General features: G+C 37.6%; 1 long non-coding RNA gene across 1 annotated transcript; it reads right to left on the bottom strand.

The window, feature by feature from the left end:
- Positions 1-234: 234 nt before the first annotated feature.
- LOC129656148 (uncharacterized) lies at positions 235-1,145 on the bottom strand. The gene is made up of 2 exons (XR_008716230.1): positions 1,072-1,145; positions 235-454 (listed from the first exon to the last, which is right to left on the bottom strand). It is a non-coding gene; the product is annotated as an uncharacterized LOC129656148 (long non-coding RNA).
- Between the last annotated feature and the right edge of the window lie 16,129 nt (positions 1,146-17,274).

Genomic DNA, 17,274 nt, shown 5'->3' with positions numbered 1-17,274 from the left:
TGACCCCGTGGACTGTAGCCGTCCAGGCTCCTCTGCCCATGGGCTTATCCTGGCAAGAATACTGGAGTGAGCTCTCATTTATAGGATATCTTCCCAATCCAGGGATTGAACCTGATGTGTTCACTTCCACATCTCTGGAACCTGTGAATATTACCTTTTTGGGGGAAAGCATCTTTGTAGATGTAACTAAAGAAAGGATCACAACATCATAGATTATCCAAGTGGGCAGTAAAGTCACTGATAAGCATCCTTGTTAGAGACACACCTCGAAGGCACACACAAAGTAGTAGGTGATGTGAGGATGAGATTGAATGATGTGGCCAAGGAAGGCAAGGAATGTCTAGAGTCACCAGGAACTAGTAGACACAAGGAACAGAATCTCCCCGCCCGCAAGAGTCACTGGAAAGAGTGCAGTCCTGCTGACACCTGTATTTTGGACTTCAGGTCTCCAGAACTGTGAAAAAAAAGAAAGATTTCTTGATATTTTAAGCCACCAGGTTGTGGTAATTTTTTTTACAATAGTCCTAGGAAATTAACCCACCTCACAATTCTAACATTGACTATCCAGTACTTTAAGATAAGTTTTGTCAATTCTTGCATTTAGAGTTATCTTTTCTAAAATACAAATCGAACTTAGCACAATTTATGAGAAGATTGTTAACTAAACCCTACCTACTTTCCCAGCTTCATATTGCCCACTTTTCCTCTTTATTTTCTCCTCTTTTCTTTTTTAAATAAACCTTTAATTTAGAATATATGTAGATTTAGGGACTTCCCTGGTGATCCAGAGGTTGAGACTACGCCTTTTGATGCAGGGGGTGTGGGCTCAATCCCTGGTCGGGGAGCTAAGATCGCACATGCCTCACGGCCAAAAAAACAAAACATGAAGCAGATGAAATACTGTAACAAATTCAATAAAGACTTTAAAAATGGTCCACATCAAAAACATACAGAACACATATAGATTTATAGAATAATTGCCAGGATAGTATAGAGGATTCTCATATACTCTGAACCCAGTTTTCCCTTATTAACATTTTACAAGAGTGTCAACTACAAATTGGCACTTACCAAGAACATTGCCAATGACTGAACAACAAAGGCATCTGCCATCTGCCTCTACAGAGATTGAACCCCACACTGCTGTAGCTGTTGACCTTCAACACCCCCTGAGGGAGTTCAGGGTGGAGTGAGGCACTCTGTGCTCCAGGGAATCTGGTGGAACAGGTCTTTAGATACTTGGATGTTTTTAGAAAAGATTTTAAGATCTCAGTTCTTGCATCTCCTCATATCTAGAGACACACTAAATCGCTTCATGGTGACATCAAACTCTCATGACTAACAAAAAAAATTTGTAAATTGAGTGCTTCAGGGTATTGAACTCCCCCTTCACCAAAACCTTATATATTGACTTTCCCCCACTGCCGCTTTGGAGCAGTCTCTCAGAGATATCTGAGTTGCTGCCTCCCAGGCTGCAGTCCTCATTTTGCCCCAAATAAAACTTAACTCACAACTCTCAGGTTGTACATCTTTTTTTAGTTGACATGAGTATGGTACATTTGTCACAGTTAATAAAGCAATATCAGTACATTATTAACTAAAGTCCATTCTTTATTCAGATCTCCTTAGTTAACCTGTTTTCCGTCCCAGGACCTCATTCACATTACATTTAGTCATCCTATATCTTTCTTTTTCTCTCTTTCCTTTTCTTTGCCTTTCCTTCCATCTTTCCTTGTTTGTTTTTTCTGCTCTGTGCCGAACAGTAGGCATATAAACAAGCACGGCTTCTCCTTAGAAAGTCCAGTGAGGCTAACTGAAAATGAAAAGTGAACAAATCAATTAATTAATAGAGTCAAGATAAATGCAAAGAAGAATGTGAACAGGAGACAGAAGCCACATTTAACAGAGTCATATTAGGAAATAACTCCATCTGATTATTATTATTATTTTTTTTTTTGGCTGGGAGGCATGCAGGATTTTCTTTTCCTGACCAGTAATCAAACCCATGCTCTCTGCATTGAGAGCATGGAGTCTTAACCACTGGACCCCCAGGCAAGTCCCCCGATTATTTTTTTAAAGATTATTCTTAGTGAGAGTAAAAGTTGCAGAGGAAGCACTCATTAAGGAAGCTATTGCCATAGTTCAGATTAAAGATGACAGTGGCTTGACTTGAATTTTGCAATGGAGAGGGAATTAGAGATATCAGCCACATTCCAGAGTTATTTTTGAGGTAGAAACAAAGGGTCTTCATAAGTGTTGCTGTGAATACGATGTTCTGTCCCCCAGCCATACTAATCACTTGTTCCTCCTCATATTTCCCTTGATAGAAGGTTCCAAGCTCTCATAATTATTGAATCCTCTCTGGGTAAATGCCCTTTACTTCCCTGGTTGTTTTACTGGTAAATAACTTCTCTTCAGTGTTCTGTTCTCTTTAATATTTTTCACCACTTCTGCAAAGCCTTCCTCTACTTTGCCTCTGTATGCCCCCCTCCACCCCACCTCTCTGAGTGAGGGATCTTTCCCCATTCTGTGCTTGTAGCAGTCTATACTAGTTTGTGGCACCCTGCATTGTACTGTTACTTGCTTACATATCTGTCTTTTGAAGGCATTGTGTCATATTCCTAGTACAGTCCGTGGCACAGAAAGGAGTAAGTGAATATTTAATTGATCAAATCTTTACTACAATTTTGGGCTTCCCTTGTGGCTCAGCTGGTAAAGAATCCACCTACAAGGCAGGAGACCTGAGTTTGATCCTTGGGTTGGGAAGATCCCCTGGAGAAGGGAAAGGCTACCCACCCCAGTATTCTGGCCTGGAGAATTCCATGGACTGTATGGTCCATGGGGTTGCAAATATTCGGACACGACTGAGGAACTTTCACTTCGCTTCACTTACTGTAATTTCACAGAAATGGAAAAAGAATGTTACTGATAAATTTCATATTAGAAATCTTTCTCAAAACCATCACTGCTGCTGCTACTGCTGCTGCTAAGTCGTTTCAGTCGTGTCCGACTCTGTGTGACCCCATAGACAGCAGCCCACCAGGCTCCCCCGTTCCTGGGATTCTCCAGGCAAGAACACTGGAGGGGGTTGCCATTTCCTTCTCCAATGCATGAAAGTGAAAAGTGAAAGTGAAGTCACTCAGTCGTGTCCAACTCTTCGTGACCCCATGGACTGCAGCCTACCGGGCTCCTCCGTCCATGGGATATTCCAGGCAAGAGTACTGGAGTGGGGTGCCATTCAGTGCCATTCATCACTAGCAAATCTAAAATATAACTAATGCCATCCACTGTGCACTTATGATTTCTGATCTTTTGCAACCACATTTCTTGTTTATTTTAAAATTTAAAGAGACATCTGTATAGGAGTCATATTATTTGTAAAGTTTCAGTCTTCATTTTTTAATTCCACCACTCTTTTGGTTTCAAGTAAGAACCAAGTCTCCATGTCTAAAAGTTAAGAATCACTCAGGTAAATCAAAGAACTAAAGAGCAAACTTTGATTAATCAAAAGTTTATGGAGGTGTTCTTGAATGTGTGTATGTTTCAATTTCTTTTCTTTCAGAATACTGCCTTCTGTTTGATCTCATGAAATTAGGTTATGATTATGTAACTTACTTAAACAGCTTGATTTATAAATTTAATTAGTCCATGCTGATTATAAGGGTGTTTTTCTTCTTTTTTTAATTATTATTTTATATTTGAGTATAGTTGATTTACAATATTGTTTTAGTTTCAGGTGTATAGCAAAGTGATTCATTTATACATAGACATCTATCCATTCTTTTACAGATTCTTTTCCCATATAGGCTATCACAGAATATTGTCATCTTAATTATCTGATAACTTTAGCCCAGAATCCCTTCAAAAGATATTTGCCATGTATTTATTTTCATATTAGAAACATGGCTCACAAGTTGGTCATATTTTTATAAATAGTAAATACTACATTTCCTAAAATCAAGGGCAACTTCCAACAAGTATGCCTTGTTCAAAATTTTATAAATTCCTTTCAAGATTTTCTCAGAAAAAAAGAAACGGAATTCTGCTGGGTTCTACAACATATTGTAGTATACAATACTTAAAAAGCCTGGAATTGAGGTTGCACAAATGTAGCTAATTTTCAAATCTTTTAAGATATCATAGTCTTAAAAATGTTAGCTAATTCTTGCAAAGAAGTACTCTAAATATCTCAAAATATCTGACTCCAGACTGGGAGTCAGAAAATTATGGCTTATTTTCAGACAACAAAGATTCAGAGTTATTCATTAAATGTGTATAAATAACTTGCTATTTGTTTCTATTATGTGTAGAATTTGCTGGTTTCTGTTTACTTGTTAGCTGCAGTCAATAATACCAATTTAGATATTTGAATTTCTGGAAAGCAGTATCATGTTGAATAGACTCTATTTTGTATTTTGGATACTAATGTGTATATATATAGATGTTTTTAAACATCTTAAACATCATTTAAATATTTAAATAATAACACAGCAACCTTCAAAAGTTCCTTCTGGGAAAACACTTCCCCCCCACCAACAACATTGTCAGACAAGATAGTCAGATGGGCCATATTCAATTGAAAGTTCTCTTGTAAATAATCTTTCACTATTAAAGAATTCTGACCTCTGACCCTGCTTGTTTTTAAGGAGAAAAACTGACGCTTATCTATGAGGGAAGCCTATCTTTCTAAAAAAGAATATCTTGCTCCCATTAGCTAAACAAATAGCTGTAGTCTGGACTCCTCTTTGGGTAAGTTTCCCCTGCCACCACCATCTCCGGAGTTTAGATGGGAAGCCTTTTGTTTGCATTCCAAAATGGCTCTGTTAATATTTAGACTAAATCGACTATGTCTAAGTCAACTCAATCAAAGTGCTGTTAAAGATCTTCAGGGGAGAGTTACTTACAACATCTTTAGTGGTAACTGCGAGAATGCGAATAAGAAGGACAGAGAGAAGGAGGAAAAAAAAAAGAGAGAAGAAAGAGAAGGGCAGGGAGAGGGAAATCCTTAGGAAGCCTTGAAAACAATGGCCCCTCTTATTAAAACATTTTTCCAATCTCATCAAGATTTGAGCAGATGGAAACCACAGAATGTCTGGGTATGTTCCAATGGCCCTTGAGTTTCTTTTGTACCACCACCATGCCCAGATTTCATGCCCCTTTAGAAACTTGGCTTTGGCTGAAACACGGACAATAACCAAATTCTTTTCCTCTTTTCTCTAAACATAAATGAGAGCTCCCATATGGTGAATGTATATTCACCATAAATGTGAAATTGCTTAGGAAGTATCCAGGGCAATCTCATTAATAGGAAGTAGAAATATTCTGGTTATCAATTTATAGAAACACAAAATTAAGTCTGTAGGATCAAGGCTGCTAGTTGTTATCCAGTATCCATTTTCTCTATTTTTGTAATGAAACCACTGAGTTTTAGCTGCTCAAAATAAAAGCTACACTTACCAATCTGCCTTGCAGCTACGTATAGTCACATTACTGACTCTGGTCTGTGGAATCTGAGCAGAAGTGATGTATGCACCTCTTGATCTACTCTTAAAAGGGAAAGGGTCTACCCTCCATGTTTTTCCCCCCTTTTTGTACTAACTTAAATGTAGAAGTGATGCTGAATAGTTTTAAGCAATGTGTACATGGGAAATACCTTGTGGCAATAAGAAAGAAGCAGCCTAGATTCCTGGATACTCACCAGGTTTCCTGAAGCAAAAAGCTACCTTTTAGCCCTGGACTGCCAACCACCAGACTGTTACACAAGATGAAATAAAGAAATAAGTGTCTACCATGTTTAAGTCAATAATTTGGATCTCAATCTAGGTACTGTTTCTATATTCTGAAACAGACCACTATGCCAATGAATTAGACAGAAGAATAACAAAAATAGCCTAACATTGAAAATTACGTTCAAAAGGATGCAAAGGAACTCAGATGTAGTCAAAACATTAGCATCGCAGGTAAAAAGTTGAAATTTTTTAAGTTATTTACTTATTTTTGGCTGTGCTGAGTCTTCATTGCCATGTGATGGCTGCTCATTACAGGGGCTTCTTTTGCTGTGGTGCATAGGCTCTAGGCACGCAAGCTTCAGTAGTTGTGGTGCACGGGCTTAGTCGCTCTGCAACATGTGGTATCTTCCTGGACCAGGGACTGAGACCATGTCTCTTGCACTGGCAAATGGACTCTTGGAACACCAAGGAAGTCCCTTATATTTAATCGTTTTTAAAAGGCTGACGTGCCATTTGAGGATTGATAACAGAAAACTGAAATTGGTAAAATTGGTTAAAAAAAATAGCAAGTAACATTCAAAAGTTTAGCAAAAATATCAGACGAAATTTAAAAATCTTATTACAGATGAGATGTTAAATTTTTGCCCTAAACAAAGGACACTGATATTTTGAGTTGATAATAGTTTGCAGAAAAGATTTGAAATCCTTCCATTCCAACTAATGAAAAGGAAATGAGGATTTCTGGAAAAGATGACTAGTTTCAACTGTGCATTTAACATCTTAAATAATATTTGTACTTTGTTTCATCAGTAAGAAAGTATAAGGAAGGATCAAAAAATAAATTGACTAAACAATCTTAAAATGCTATAAAATGGGTAAAGTGAAAAATGACAGAATCAACCACACTACATAATAAATTTGTTTATTTTTAGAAATAAATAAAGTTCAAAAGTTCTATTTGAGAAATTGGGAGAGAATCCTAAAGACTCAAAACACTGGAAAGACAGAAATGTCATTGAAAAGTCTGAAAAGAAATTAATGTATACTGACATTTAAAAAAATATGTATTATTGATATGACAGAAAGAGGATGAAAGTGGATGCAGATAGAGATAAGAATGGGGGTTACTGAACGTAAGTAATGGTATGAGCTATGAATTCAACTTCAAACTCCCTGATTGGGAGTGAGGGCAAAGGTGACCAGGTTTCTCACATTTTATTCTTGTTCAGCACATAATGAAAGGTTCTTATTTTTAAAAAATATTTTATTCTTTTATTTATTTGGCTGCATCAGGCCTCAGTGGCAGCACACGGGACCTTTAGTTGCAGCTCATGGACTCTCTAGTTGAGGTGCTGGTCTCAGTGGCTGCACGCATGGGCTTAATTGCTCTGTGGCGTGTAGGACCTTGGTCCCCCTCAGGGATGGAACTCGCATCCCCCACATTGCAAGCTGGATTCTCAACTGCCAGACTACCAGGGAAGTCCCTGGAAGGTTTTTAAGATAGAGAGTTTCCCAGGATTGAAATAGACACATGTACCCCAGTGTTCACTGCAGCACTGCTTACAATAGCTAGGGCATGGAAGCAACCTAGATGTCCATCAGCAGACGAATGGATAAGAAAGCTGTGGTACATATACACAGTGGAATATTACTCAGCTATGAAAAAGAATGCATTTGAGTCAGTTCTAATGAGGTGGATGAAACTGGAGCCTATTATACACAGTGAAGTAAGTCAGAAAGAAACACCGATACAGTATATTAACGCATATATACAGAATTTAGAAAGATGGTAAAGACAACCCTATATGCAAGATAGCAGAAGAGACACAGATGTAAAGAACAGATTTCTGGACTCTGTGGGAGAAGGCGAGGGTGGGATGATTTGAGAGAATAGCATTGAAACATATATATTACCATATGTGAGATAGATGGCCAGTCCAAGTTTGATGCATGAAGCAGGGCAGTCAAAGCCGGTGCACTGGGACAACCCAGAGGGATGGGATGGGGAGGGAGGTGAGAAGGGGGTTCAGGATGAGGGAACACATGTACACCCATGGCTGATTCATGTCAATGTATGGCAAAAACCACCACAATATTATAAATTAGCTTCCAATTAAAATAAATAAATTTTTTTGAAAAGAGAGCTTACAAGATTTTTATTTTAATTATGCTAATCTGTTTTCAAAAATAATCTTAAGTAAAAGCCCAAAGTAAGAAGCAAGTAGGAAGCAAAATATTCTTCCCAAGGCTGAAGCAGTTGACCTGACCCAGGATTTCAGTTGCCCAAATTCTTTGGCTTTTCTGAATCTCCCTTCTCATGCTCTGGAGGGTTATTCATAGGAAGGGGTTCCTTGGTGCCTTAGAGGTTCTATGAGGGCTCCTTTAAATGCCATATTTGTGCTGTTAACAGTTTGCTGTACTCATCAGTGAGAGCAGTCATATCTATTTGCCTGGATAGCAAATATTTATTTCTTAGTAGAAGGAAATGGTAATCCCTTTTAACCAATATTTAGTACCCTTCATTTTGGTAAATATCAGTTTAAATGAAGTGCTGTTTTTCCCATGGTAGGTGTATTAACAGCAAGCATTAATTTCTTTTCCTGAATGTAGATATAGAGTTTCCTCCCTTCAATCTCTCCATTTGAAAAGTATTATTTAATAGTGACATTGAATATTTGGTTAGGTTCTGAATAAGAAGTTGTTTAAACCTTTTATTTTTGGTTATAAAAAGAGGACAAAAAAAATGCTTTACATCTTCCTAACTTTTAGCATTTTTTCCAAAGATGTCTCTCTCTTTCTCATCCACTTTTAAAACATGATTGGCTATCTACAGGACGCTAAGTTCTGAGTCATTCTCTATATTCAATCATTTATTCAGAGTATTACTGTTCCCTTGGGTTTTGTTGTCTGCGGGCCATTTTGAAGATGAATCTGAACACTGAGTTCTGAACAATCTTCTGGCCAGACCCAGAGCCACAGTGTATGTTATAATGTAAGACTTGATAGTAATGGAAAAAAAAATAGAATATCTTTCTACATAAATGTGTTTATATTTCCTGGTAGAAGACAATAACTTCTTTAATATGAAAAGTATGTACACCTTCTTTATAATTTTTATAACTCACAATTAATATGAAATCTTACCCAGGTGGTGCTAGTGGTAAAGACCCCTCCTGCGAAAGCAGGAGACATAAGAGAAGGGGGTTTGATCCCTGGTTCGGGAAGACCCCCTGGAGGAGGACATGACAACCCACTCCAGTCATTTTTGTCTGGAGAATCTGATGGACAGAGGAGCCTGGCAGGCTGCAGTCCATAGGGTTGCCAAGAGTCAGACACAACTATAGGAACTTAGCAAACAAGCAGACACTTACCATCGTTAGGAAGAAAGTGTAAACATAATTTTCATGCCAAAAAATAGAAAAGAAAAACATGCTAGATCATATGACTCAGCTAAATGTTTCACAACAATTTGTGTTGATAAATTATTATCATCATTTGGTAAAATTAAGAATTTTATGATACCACTTTCCAGTTTATTCAGTGCAAAATTTGAAACCACCAAAATTGGCATCGCTAATGCTGCAAAAGTTCCTTTTTTTTTCAAATTTGTCTGGCCTTGGTACACTATAATGCTCCCTGGAAATACAACTTCAAGAGTGAGGAGAAATAAACGGGGTCCAAATTTTTCTGAGTCTGAGGCATTTTTATCATAGTGTTCCTGGAACAGGAGGAGAGTGGGGATAGACAAAAACAGCTTCAAGGAACTAGCTACTTTGGAACACTAAACCACAGTCCCTGAGCACATTCTATTTTAACAATAGCCACAGAGCCCTTTCTAAAGAATTGCCTCATCTTTAATATTTTAAACCCAATGCCTTAAGTGATAGATATACTGGTTATTTTCCTCTCTCTGGATGATTCCTACTTTGATGAGTTGCTTTATGTCTCTGAGTTTCAGTAGATGGTCTGCAGGGTATGGCAAAACATTTCACGTTTGGTTGCTCAGACTTCTATACACTTCTGACAAGCTGTTGGATTTATGGGCCAAGCAAGATTTTCTCTGAATGTGCGTCTTTGTTCTACCTTGGGGTTTAAAATAATTTTCCTATAAATCCTCAACCTTTTTTTTTTTTTTCTTATTGGAAGTGAATAAAAAGCAAACAGAATCCTTATTATAGCTTACTTTTCACCTAAGCAGTACAAAAGAAGATCTTTAAAAATCTATAATCTTTGTGACTGAAAGTTTATGGCTTTCAGTTTCTTACAAATGAAAGTTTGTATTATAGAAAAACTAACTTGAGAGAGTGTTTTCCAAGGTTGGCACGTAGTAGGTGCTTAACAAATTCACGTTAATTACTTTCTTTTGAGACCATCAGGAGGTTCTTCCTTCTTCTATCCACAGAATTATTATTATGCTAAAGTTATCCTTAACAGTCTCACAGACTTGGAATAATTATACTTAATAAGCATCTGCATGTGTGGATGCTCCAGTCACATTCGATTCTTTGTGATCCCACGGACTACAGCCTGCCAGATTCCTCTGCCCATGGGATTTTCCAGGCAAAAATACTGGAATGGGTTGCCATTTCCTCCTCCAGGGGATCCTCCTGACCCAGGGATTGAACCTCTGTCTCTTGTCTTGGCAGGCATATTCTTTACCACTGCACCACCTGGGAAGCCCCAGTAAGCATCTGACTACTTACTATATTCTGAAATTGAAATTTCAAAGCCATCATGGTGTTTATTATTGGAAAGAGGTAGAGGGGAGCAGCACAGGGTGTGGCTGGTAGCGTGGGCTTTGGCATTGCTGAGACCTGTTTTGGAGGTTAATGCTCCTAAATAAGTCACTGAACTTCTCTGTACATCCGTTTCCTCACCTATACAATGGAAGAAAAAACACCCACCTCAAAAGGTGATGGTACAAGGATTTCCTGTATAGCACAGAGAAGTATACTCAATATTTTCCAATGAACTATAATGGTAGAGAAAGCAAAAAGAATAAATAAATAAATAAATATATATATGAATAACTTTATACTGGAAACTAACAATATTATAAATCAACTAAATTTCAATAAAAATTAAAAAACAAAAGCCTCCCCAAAAAAGAGGTGTTGGTAAAGACATAAGATTATGCATATAGAGCCTAGCCAAGTAATTTACATTGCGAGCATTGTTATTATTATTGTCATTATTATCAAAACCTGAAGTATCAGAGAATAAAAATAGCCCATTTTAATATTTATAAAGGTATGTCTCCTATATATATATTTATACTAAATTAGCACTTTCTACATGTGCTATGAAGAACATGAGGAAACTTATCTTCTGGAGAATATACTGATGCATTAGATCCTACCAACTAAATTATCAAAAATTATTTTTTATATATTTACATGTATATGGAACCAGGATAAACTGAGGGGAAAATGCAAAAACAAAAAATCCTAAGTCTTCATGTAATATCCACTCAATCCTTCTAAGGTTCTGAGTTGAATAACAATAGTTTAATTTTTCATCTGGCTTTTAAATTTATGCTGTAATACATTTTTACTGTTTACCAGAAATTATATGTTATCTCTTGGAAAGAGCTAATTGAAGGCCATGTTACACTTCCTATTACTCTTTGTTTTAATGATATTCTATAAACTTAATAATTAAATGAAATTAATTAGCCTACAAGATTATAAAAACCAGAGTAAAGCAAAAAACAAGTAAAAAAATAAAAGTCTTCCTAAGACATGGATATCAATGATAAACATTATCCCCATTTAATCTTATAATATCATCTAGAGATTTTAATATACTGGCTCTTGACTCTGTCTTTATTCCTTGTAGTTAAACTTATCCATCCCAAAAAATCTTTTTTAGGCAGAACTTAACCCTTACTTCTTCCCTTTCTTCTGGTACCTTTTGCTGCTGCCTTACTGTTAACTTTTGCCATGTTATCTCTGGAGCATCTTGTTTAACATCAACCCAGCATATCATCGCCCTAAAATCTCCTCTCGTTTTTTCCTCACCTAGATAGGCTGACTTAATTCAATCCTTCCTTCTTCTTTCCTCACAAAATACATAGCATATACAAGCACACTTCATTCTATTGCACTTCCCTTTATTGTTCTTCAGATACTGCATTTTTAAAAACAAGTTGTAGGTTTGTGGCAATCCTGCATTAAGCAAGTCTATCTCTCTAGCAGCTTTTGCTCACTTCATGTCTCTGTGTCACATTCTAGTAATTCTCACAATGTTTCAAAGTTTTCATTATTATATTTGTTATGGTGGTCTGTAATCAGTGATCTTTGTATTACTATTGTAATTGTCTTGGGACATCACAAACCATGCCCATATAAGACAGTGAACTTAATTGATAAATGTTGTATGTGTTCTGACTGCTCCACCAATCTGCTGTTCTCCCATCTCCTTCCTTCTCCTCAGGCCTCACTATTTCCCAAGGTACAACAGTATTGAAATTAGGTCAGTTGATAACCTACAGTGACCTCTAAGTATTCAAGTGAAAGGAAGTGTTGCATCTCTCTCTCTTTAAAGCAAAGGCTAGAAATGATTACGCTTAGTGAGGAAGGCATGTTGAAAAGCTGGACCTCTTGTGCCAAACACTTGGCCAAGTTGTGAATGCAAAGGAAAAGAAGAAAATTATAAGTGCTACTCCAGTGAACACATGATGCTCATTTTCCATTCTGAAAATTCTAGGGCCCTAAAAATCAGGCTAAATCTATTCTGCCTGTACTCTATAAAAATAAAGCCTGAATGAAAGCACATCTATTTATAACATGGTTTACTGAATATTTTAGCCCACTGTTGAGATCTATTATTCAGAAAAAAAATTCCTCTCAAAATATTACTGCTCAGGACTTCCCTGGTGGTTCAGTAGTAGAGAATCTGACTTGCAATGCAGGGGGTGCAGGTTAGATGCCTGGTGGGGAAACTAAAACCCCACATACCGCAGAGCAACTAAGCCCACACCACAACTAGAGAGCGCATTCGCGGCAGCGAAAGACCTTGTGTGAGGTAAGGAAGATCTTGCATGCCACGACTAAGACCTGACACAGCCAAATAAATAAGTGAAAATATGACTGCTCACTAACAGTGCACATGGTCACCCAAGAGGTCTAAAGGAAATGTATATGCATGCTGAGTTGCTTCAGTCGTGTCTGACTCTTTGTGACCCTATGGACTATAGCCCTTTGGGCTCCTCTGTTCCTAGAATTCTTCAGGCAAGAATACTAGAATGGGTTGCCATTTTCTACTCCCAGAGATGTTTCCATCCCAGGGATCGAACCCGTGGTTCTCACATTTTGCTGCATTGGCAGGCGGGTTCTTTACCACTAGTGCCACCTGGGAAGCCCCATAAGGAGATGCATAATGAGATTAATATTTTTTCATGTCTGCTCACACAACATCCTTTCTGTAGCCCATGAATCAAAGAGTAATTTTGACTCTCAAGTCTTATTATTGAAGAAATACATTTAATAATGCTATAGCTGCAACAGAGAGTGATTCCTATGATAGATCTAGGCAAAAGAAATTTAAATCCTTCTGGAAAAGATTTCTCATTTCAGATGCCATTAAGAACACTCATGATTCATGGAAAAAGGTAAAAATATCAACATTAACAGGAGTTTAAAAGAGCTTGATTCCAGCCTTCATGAGTGACTTCAAGAGTGACTTCAACACTTCAGTGAAGGAAGTAATTGCAGATGTGGCAGAAATAGCAAAAGAATTAGAATTGGAGCCTAAAGAGGTCACTGAATTGCTGCAATCTCTTAATAAAATTAGAATGAATAAAGACTTGTTTTGTATGGAGGAGAAAAGAAAGCAATTTCTTGACATAGAAACTACTCCTGGTAAAGATACTGTGAAGATTTTTGAAATGACAATAAAAGATTTAGAACATTACAGCAGTGGGGTTTGAGAGGACTGACTCCAATTTTGAAAGAAGTTCTACTGTAGGTAAAATGCTACCAAACAGTATCACACACTACAGAGAAATCATTCATGAAAGGGAGGATCTATTGACATGCAAACTTCATGGTTGTCTTATTTTAAGGGATTGCCACAACCACTTTAACCTGTAGCAACCACCATCCTGATCAGTCTCAGATGGTAAAGCCACCCTGGTGGCTGAGATGGTAAAGAATCCACCTGCAGTGCAGGAGACCAGGGTTCAATCTCTGGTTTGGTAAGATCCCCTGAAGAAGGAAATGGCAACCTACTCCAGTATTCTTGCCTAGAGAATTTCATGGACAGAAGAGCCTGGCGAGCTACAGTCCATGAAGTCACAAAGAGTCAAACATGACTGAGTGACTAACACACAAACCCCGATCAGTCAGCAGCCATCAACATCGAGGCAAGACTCTTCACGAGCAAAAATATTATGAGCCACTGAAGGCTCAGATGATGGTTAGCATTTTTAGCAGTGAAATGTTTTAAATTTAAATATGTATACTGTTATTTTAGACACAATGTTATTGCACATTTAATATGCTCTGCTGCTGCTGCTGCAAAGTCGCTTCTGTTGTGTCTGATTCTGTGCAACCCCATGGACTGTAGCCTACCAGGCTCTTCTGTCCATGGCATTTTCCAGGCAAGAGTACTGGAGTAGGTTGCCATTGCCTTCTCCTTAATATGCTCTAATATAGTATAAACATAACTTTTATACTTACTGGGAAACCAAAAAAATTCATGTGACTAGCTTTATTATGTTTTTGCTTTATTGTGATGATCTAGAACTGAACCTACAATATCTGTGAGGCATGCCTGTATTTTCCTGTGTGGATACCATTTCTGCTGCTCTTCATTATTTTGTGCAGACCGTATTTCCCATCTGGTGTCATTTTCATTCTGCCTGAAGGACTTCCTTTGGCATTTCTTGCAGTGAAAATCTACTGCTGATGAATTCTCTCATCTTTTGTATGTCTGAGAAAGTATTTATTTTGCCTTTGAAAGATATTTTCACTGCTTATAGAATTCTGTTTGACAGTTTTATCCCTTCAGACTTTAACGATGTTGCTCCACCATCTTCTCACTTGCATGATTCCCAATGAGAAATCTGCTGTCATCTTTCTCTTTGTTCTTGTACATCATAACATGTCCCTTCTACTCCCAACCCCCCGCCTTTTGGCTACTTTTGTGATTTTTCTCTTCATCATTATGGTTGAGCAGTTTGAATATGCTGTATTTTTGTGTGATTTATTTTTGTTTGTTTTTTTTCCTTTGGCTTCACTGAGCTTCTTGCTCTGTGGGTTGATGGCTTTTTACCAAATTTGGAAAAGTTTTGGCTGTGATTTCTTCAAGGTTTTGGTTTTTCTTTTTCTGTTCCTCTCCCTCTCTCCTCTCCTTCAGCAACTCCATACAGGTATATTAAATTGCTTGACTGTTTAATTTTAAAATTCTTTTTTATCTTTGTTTTGTTTTAGATTATTTCTGTTAATATCTGTGAGGTCACTAATTTTTTCTTCTGCATATCTAATCTGTTGTTAATTCTATCTAGTATATCTTTACCTCATATATTGTTTCATCTCTAGAAGTTAGATTTAGGTCTCTTTACATTGTCAATATCTCTATTTCACTTTACGATGATAGAAACACAATTATACCTGTCATTTTAATATCCTTATCTACTAATTCTAACTCTGTGTTATTTTTAATTAATTAATTTTCTTTCCATTACAGGATATATTTTCCTATTTTTCTGTATATCTGGTAATTTTTAATTGGATCCATTGTAAATTTTAACTTGTTGTACCCTACGTATTTTTGTGTGTCTATAAACATTGTTGGATTTTGTTAAATTACATGGAAACAACTTGGTCCTTTTGTGTTTTGCTTTTTGTTAGAAGCAGAATAGTGTCTGGCCTAGAGATAATTATTCTCCTCTGTTGATGCAAGTAGCATTTATATTCTCTGCTTACTGCCCCATAAACTTCAAGGGTTTCCTCTCTGACTGGTATGGAATGAGCATTATTTCTAGCACAGTTACTTCTGATCCATTAGGTGGTTCTTTCCCAGCCAAAGGCACATGTTCCCTGGCCAAAGGTAAGATTTTCTCCTTTCATGGTTGTGCTTATCAGTAGAATACTTAAGAGGATCCTCTACCGATCTCTGGAGTTCTTTCTCTGATATCTCTCTTCTCTGTAATTCTCTTTTCTGTAAACTCTAGCTGTACTGATATCCCTACACTTTCGGTCCTATCTCCTTAACTCAGGGATTCTTTCAGACTCCATCTGGATTCCCTCTTCCTATGCTGGAACCTGGAAGCTCCCACTGAGCATACCCTACTCCTCAAGTCATGATTGGAACACAAAACATATATAGAGTTACTAACTTACTAGCTCTGAAACCTATAGAGACTGGGGTGCTCATGATACAAGGAATGAGATACCAGAATCTCATTCTCTAAGTGGGCAGATTCCTAGGCAGTGTTCTTTTTGATTGTCCTGTATCTACAGAAGCAGGGAAAAGCAACTGGAGTGGCATACAACAAAAGGTTTTAGAGAGCAGGCGTAGTAAGAATTCATGAATTCCCCCTGGGTCAAATATTGGGATAGTAGCAGTGTTTTAGTCATCTTGCTGGTGCTCCAACTAGATGGGAATTCTGCTAGTTGACATAACTCCAGCAGCAAGAGGCAATCCGTGGGGTTCACCATCCTTGAGGGTGTCAAGGAAGTGAGTCCTCTGAAGAATCCCACAAATGTCCCCACCATCTGTCACAGAGGGTACAAATGTCTGGTCAACATTAGCCAGAGAAGCAGTGATGCACTTCAGTTTCAGTAACTGGCTCAACTAAAAGACTCATGCACTTTTCCTTTCAACTTTCTCCCCTGCCCTCAAGCCCAAGAGAGCTTGAAGAGGGAGAGGAGGGCATGAAAAAGCAGCTCTTGTGTCCCTGTCCCTGTCCCTTGAGCCACAATCCAGTCAGGGCTGGGGAGGAAAGAAGATGACAGGATTTTAAATTGACCAGATCGATTGTTTAATAACTGAAGGTGACTGGAAATTATGTATTTGCCTAAGATTCTATTCAGAGAGCAATCACTTAACATTTATTCCCCAATAAGTTCAAACTGCTAGATAAATTGGTTACATTTCTACCCTCAACACAGAGCCCCCAGTGCATAAGAACTATTTGCTAAATTAATCAATTAATAGCCCCTGATTATTTGGGATTGTAATTCTTAGATGATGTAAGCACATAAAGCAAATTAAAATCTGTAAGGACTAAATGTTAGCCATTAGGCAGCTGCCTGGATTTTCCAACATTTAGTTTGATCAAAGAAACTCAATTATATGAAATTGATTTTCACATGAATTCATCTGCAATACAGGAGACTGGGGTTGATCCCTGGGTCAGGAAGATTCCCTGGAGAAGGGAATGGCTACCCACTCTATTATTATTGCCTGGAGAATACTATGGACAGAGGAGCCTGGCAAACTCCAAGTCCATGGGGTTGCAAAGAGCCAGACATGATTGAGCAACTAACACTTAGCAAAGTCTATCACTCACTCAAATGTAAAAGCAATTATTTAAAAT

The sequence above is a fragment of the Bubalus kerabau genome, chromosome 6 (genome assembly GCF_029407905.1).
Source record: "Bubalus kerabau isolate K-KA32 ecotype Philippines breed swamp buffalo chromosome 6, PCC_UOA_SB_1v2, whole genome shotgun sequence".
Classification (NCBI taxonomy): Eukaryota; Metazoa; Chordata; class Mammalia; order Artiodactyla; family Bovidae; genus Bubalus; species Bubalus kerabau.
Note: the sequence above shows the minus strand (reverse complement) of the source record. Positions and strands in the feature narration are given on the sequence as shown.